At 49.7% G+C, this 6,171-nt stretch overlaps 1 protein-coding gene across 1 annotated transcript in view; it reads right to left on the minus strand.

Moving 5' to 3' along the window:
* The window catches only part of ST6GALNAC1 (ST6 N-acetylgalactosaminide alpha-2,6-sialyltransferase 1), a 28,553-nt gene that overhangs the window by 21,967 nt on the left and 415 nt on the right, over positions 1-6,171 (minus strand). The window lies entirely within an intron of this gene.

Genomic DNA, 6,171 nt, shown 5'->3' on the forward strand with positions numbered 1-6,171 from the left:
TTTTTTTTTTAAGATTTTATTTATTTATTTATTTAGAGAAAGCATGAGGTGGGGGAGGGTCAGAGGGAGAAGCAGACTCCCTGCTGAGCAGGGAGCCTGTGCGGGACTGGATCCTGGGGCTCCAGGATCATGACCTGAGCCTAAGGCAGTCGCTTAACCACCTGAGCCACCAGGCGCCCCAGGATTGCTCTATGTTGGTGTAAAATTTGCAGTACTATTTGACTGGAATATTTGCAAGTCAGCTTAAGAAAAAAATAAATAAATAAATAAAGGGAAAAACACGAAAACTGAGTGAGACATCTTATCAAAAATTCTATGAAAATTTGAAAACGCAATGCAATGTTTAGTCCACAGATACTTACTGAGTGGTGTTCAGATGCCAGGCATTTAGAACCAGCTGTTAAGGGTTAACGACGGGAGAGCCATGGTCACTGATCTTACAGAGCTCCGGCTCGAACACGGGAACAGACGTGAACATAAACAGCGGCTATAAAGTGTTAGCCGTCCGATGCTATTAGTCATGCGTGTGGGAGAGGCTGCAGTTACAACCTAGCGACGGGGTTCTGCTGGGGGGGGCACTTCCCTGGGGAGGTGGTGCCTAAAGGAGTCTTTGGTTCCTGAATCTTTCTTCAGAAACGAACTTTGCTGATTATTCTTCCTTTTACAAAAGCAATGGGTGCTCATTCCCAAAAAAGCAGAAAAGGAATTTAAGCAGAAAAGGGTATCAGCCCGTGATTGTAGCCCCTCAAAGAATCTGCTGGTGTGCACGTCCAGATCCCCTTCCTATGCCTATTAGACTTACCAATGGAGTCGTTTACTATGTTGGAACATTGTTTAATTGTTTTCCTTGTATTTTCTCCCTTTCCCATTGGTGCCCACTTCTCACCCACCTGCAGCTGTTAAGAGCCCCGTGTTCATTGCCTCCATGGACATATGTGGCCGATAGGAGCTGGAAAGTAAAGGAAGTCTTAGAGGACCTCTGGCTTTCCCCCCAAACCTAAGCCCTAAACCAGGGAGAAGATTTGGTGGAATAGATAAAATGTCTCGGAGAAGGATTCCTCTGTTTCCTCCCACCATTGTCCCTGCCCTAAAAAGCTTCCTATGGGTGAGGAGGAGGGAGAGGACAAGGGAGAGAAGAAAGGGATCTGTGGGTCCCAAGGTCGGAGGGCTCCTGCTCCCGACTTCCTTGTAGTGTTCCTGGAGTCTAATAAGACCCCAAGAGGAAATGACAGCACACTGATCCCAGGAACACAGGTCCGAAAATTCTCACCCCTAAGCAGGTAGACATGAAAGAGCCAAGAGGCAGAGACAATGGATGTCTTGAGGGCAACACGACGGCTAAGAATCGTCGGCCCCCACCTGGGCCTGGCACCGCATCACGTGTCCGGGAGCCCCTGACGCCATCCTGGCAAAGGGGGCAGAGGAGCAAGAAAGGCTGAGATTAGGTTTCCCTGATGCTCGGTGAATGCGGGTCCAGGATCAGAAATCAGGAGGTTATAGAAAATAAAGTTATATCTCTTAGACGAAAATGAAATCTGATTAAAAAAAAGAAAAAGAGGGGCGCCTGGGTGGCACAGCGGTTAAACGTCTGCCTTCGGCCCAGGGCGTGATCCCGGCGTTATGGGATCGAGCCCCACATCAGGCTCTTCTGCTATGAGCCTGCTTCTTCCTCTCCCACTCCCCCTGCTTGTGTTCCCTCTCTCGCNAAAAGAAAAAGAAAATCCACAGCCCTAATTTTATAGCTCGCTCTTACCCATCAGCTCTAAAGCCAACACAAGGCATAGAGTCTTTGAAGGCAAATTCATTCCAGACCAGAGACATAGTCTTAGTCTTAGCTACATATCCGGGAGCCCCCTGGAGACTGGGACCAAACTAAGAAGATATGAGAGGTAATCCAATACCCTCGGTTTGAAATCATACAATCCTATCCTGTTTGTTGCCAAATTCAGCCGATCTGACTTATTCTCAGTCCTTTCTCCCTAACGTCCTTCCGCAAGAGCATCCCTGCCCAAGGATTCTACCCTAAACCATCTCAACAGCCTCTCACCCGGCACCCCCCGCCCCGAGCCACCTGCCCCCCACTGCCTAGCCTATAATCTGGTAACAGAGTTGGCTGCACAATGCACAAGTGTCCTCAAGTTCCTCCCTGGACGCTAAAGTCTTCCATCGCCATAGAATAAAGTTTAAACTGTTGGTACTGAGGGCCATGCATTTACTCCTTCGTCAATAAGCATTTAAAAAACACTGCATGAGGCCTGCCCCGAGTTCAGGACCTGTTCAGATTACTGAGGAAAGAGACAAATAAGACAGTTCCTACCCACAGGAAATTCATTGTCTGGCAGGAAAAAACAAACTTTGGGTTCATGACAACGTGTTATGATGGGTGTGATAGAGGAAGGAGGGCTGGCGGGTGTGGGGGGGAGGGACGCCAGCCCCGATCCTGGCTGCGAGTGTGGACTCCAGAGCGAGCTGGCCTGGGTTTGAACTTAAGTGACGGGGTGACCTTGGATAATTTTCCTAACCTCTCTTACCTGGAAAACAGGGTGTCATTAATACCCCAAAGCCTTGATATGTGATCGTTAATCAGGGGTTTTGGAGACCAGTGCCGGCTTGCGCAGCCCCCGATCAGCATCAGTTACGTTAGCCATCAGCCTCTCCCACCTGCACACACCCTCCCCCCACCCCCGCCCCGTTCCTGTGTTTCTGCGTCTACGCTGTTGCTCCCACTGCTTCCTTTGTGTGCAGTGTTCCTGTGTGCTGAAATGTCACACAGCCTTCAGGCGCCTTAGAAACGCCATTGTGTCCAGGATGTTCTCCCCATCCTGCTCCTGGGGTCCAAATGACTCTTTTCAATTTGCTCCCATAGCACTTGTCACGTAACTGTGGTGATTTGTCACGACTACTCATATCACGCGCCCTCTCTGGTTCTGTCTCCTTGTCTGCTCCATTCGACTTCGAATCTCTTGAGACTCAGCACGTCCGAGGGAGTGGAGAAGCGTGGACTTTGGAGCCCAAATCCCCTGGGTTCAAATCTCCGTTTTGCCACTTTCTGGCTGGGTGGAATTAGGCTTAACTTTTTTTTTCCTTTAAGATTGTATTTTTTTAAGTCATCTCCACACCCAGCCTGGGGCTCGAACTCACAGCACTGAGATCCGGAGTCGCACGCTCCCCCTACCGACCCAGCCAGGCGCCCCTGGGTGAACATTCTGAGCCTCATGTGCTTCATTTTTGTAAAAGAATAAAAATGCTCATCTCAGGCGATAGTTGTGAAGATCAGAAATAACGCACAGAAAGCTCCAGAACGTAGGTTAGGGTTTTGGGAAATCTCCAGCTCCGACGTGATAATCACGTGACATAGACATGCAAACACCTCGGTAACAGTGCCCTACAGAAGCTGCTGACACTTCATCTGGGTTGGCATTTTACATCCCTTTCATCTGATTTTCCTTTGTCCAGGCAGCCCTGTGGGGAGAGGTGCCCCGGCCTGCCTCCCCCTGTCCACCGCCCCCCATCTCTAACTGCACACTTCCCTCTCTCTCCCACCCCTCTCCTTCATCAAAATGTCTCCTGATGTTCCACTTCTTCCTACCCTCCCACCCCAGGTCCTCTTCACCTTATGTTTCAAAGGCTAAAGCCACCTGCGAGGGCACTTGCCGGCCTCAGTCCCTCCCTTCGCAGCAGGATAATAGGCTTGTGAAGTCCGTCCCTTGGTTGCCACTACGGGTCAGGCCAAAGTGGTGACTCACTCCTCCTTCCAATCTATCCTGTCCCCTTCGGACATACTAGCCATTGCCCAATACCACTTTCGTGAGGTCACCTCCCTGCCTATAAGCCTCTTGGCGTCCGCTCTCTGCCCCACCCTCCTGAAATGTCCTTCCTCTGCTCCCCAGAGTGAGCACCTCGTTTCTGCAAGAAGTGTTCGTCCTCGGCTCAGCCAAGAGGACACTGAGGCAGGTCGGCCTCTTTGTGTCTACTATTCTCCCCACACGCCTTATCCGAGCCCTACCTGCCTCGGAGACCCGAGACCCATCTTCTCACTGAAGCTTTCAGTGGACACACGTCCTTCCCTCCAGGGACGCCTGCTCTCAGGGTGCTCACTCTCCGGGACTTGGTTTGCAGCTTAGTTACGGAGACAGTTTACTGAGCAGTCTCGGTGTGTGACCTTCTTCCTCATCTCTAATACCTTGGGCGGTTCAATGACTTTATAGTCACCTTTCATAATTAAAACTCAGTCTAAAAAAAAAAATTACGGGGGCGCCTGGGTGGCACAGTGGTTAAGCGTCTGCCTTCGGCTCAGGGCGTGATCCTGGCGTTATGGGATCGAGCCCCACATCAGGCTCCTCTGCTATGAGCCTGCTTCTTCCTCTCCTACTCCCCCTGCTTGTGTTCCCTCTCTCGCTGGCTGTCTCTATCTCTGTCGAATAAATAAATAAAATCTTTAAAAAGAAAAAAAATTACGGAAAAGTTAAAAAAAAAAAGCCTTAAACCCCCAAATTCGGTCTCATCCATTTTAGAGCTCGGGTGTCCTATTGGTTCTGAGCTCTTTCCCCCACACACCAGGTCAGAGCGAACACCCAAGGCTTGAGGCGTGGGGCAGGAAGGGCGGGGGAGGTGGAGAAGCCGGAGGGAGGGGTGGCAAGGACCAAGGTCAGCCACAGAGAACACTTTCGCTTCCTTTTGAAGGCCTAGCTCTTCGGTGAACACACACACCTGTTGCTCTAGCCTTCTCGGAAGCTGATCTCACGACATCTGTTGACGTTTGCTGTGAGCGTATCCATTGCCTTGGCAATTCCATTTCTAGAAATCTACCTACAGAAATACCTACATAAGTGTGTGAAGAGTCAGTGGCAACCTGATAGGGTCAACCCAAGGGTCAACCGATAGAGACTGATTAAGTAAACTCATATCCGTGCCCCGCACCGTGAGTAAGATGGGAGTAGATTTGTACGTGTCAACACAGAAGTCTGTCTAGGCATAGGGTCGATTTAAAAAGCCAGCCCGTGGAACAATGTGTATAGCGTGATACCCATCTATCCGCCTATGACCCACATATCTACCTACCTATCCATTTATCCATCTGTTGTAAGGGTTTGTGTAGCATAAGGTAAAAAGCACAGGCTAGGGAAGCAAAATACCAGGGTTTGAATCCTGGCCCCGTGACTTCCTAGCGGGGTGATCTTGGGCAGTTCACGTCAGCTCTCTGTGTCTCTGTATACTCATAACCATCGGAATTAGTTAATGTACAAAGGCATTTAGAATAGAAGTGTTGCCTACAATTATGTAATAATTATGTGGACACCAACGAATCGAGTGTGGTCACCCCTTAAGTGTGGGTAGACAAGGGGGTGTGATGGAGAGACCCTCACTTTTTGCTTTGGATTTTTTTTTAAAGATTTTATTTATTTATTTGATGCAGAGAGAGCGAGTACAAGCAGGGAGAGCTTCAGGCAGGGAGAGAGGGAGAAGCAGACTCACCGAGCAGGGAGCCCAGTGAGGGGCTCGATCCCAGGACCCTGGGATCAGGNCGTGGGTAGACAAGGGGGTGTGATGGAGAGACCCTCACTTTTTGCTTTGGATTTTTTTTAAAGATTTTATTTATTTATTTGATGCAGAAAGAGCGAGTACAAGCAGGGAGAGCTGCAGGCAGGGAGAGAGGGAGAAGCAGACTCACCGAGCAGAGAGCCCAGTGAGGGGCTCGATCCCAGGACCCTGGGATCAAGACCTGAGCCAAAGGCAGATGCTTAACCAACTGAGCCACCCAGGCGCCCCCCGCCGCTTGGATTTTTCTAAATGTTATGAGAGCATGTATTCCTTTCAAATTTTAAGAACAGTGAAATAAAGTCATTCAAAAAAAAATTGAGTCTGGAAAGAAAGGGATCTTCTGCTGCTGGAGACGTGTTGATTTTATAGGAACACTGGTCCTACAAGGTCCTTTTGAAGGATGAACTTGGGGCCCAGAGGTAAGCTGAGTGAGCGGTCTCCCGTTTTCTGACCAGCTCCTCAGGGAGAGTGTGATTTGGAAGTGAATGGCATCCACAGGGTAAATGTTTTGCTTTAGGACACAGCCAATGGTGCTTGAGAACTATCCCCAAAGCCGCCATTATTACTCACAGTCCCGGAGGGGGAAGTTGTCTCCTGTCTGTGCCTTCCGGAGACCCAGACCCATTGTTC

This window comes from Ailuropoda melanoleuca, chromosome 13, assembly GCF_002007445.2.
Source record: "Ailuropoda melanoleuca isolate Jingjing chromosome 13, ASM200744v2, whole genome shotgun sequence".
In the NCBI taxonomy this organism is placed as follows: domain Eukaryota; kingdom Metazoa; phylum Chordata; class Mammalia; order Carnivora; family Ursidae; genus Ailuropoda; species Ailuropoda melanoleuca.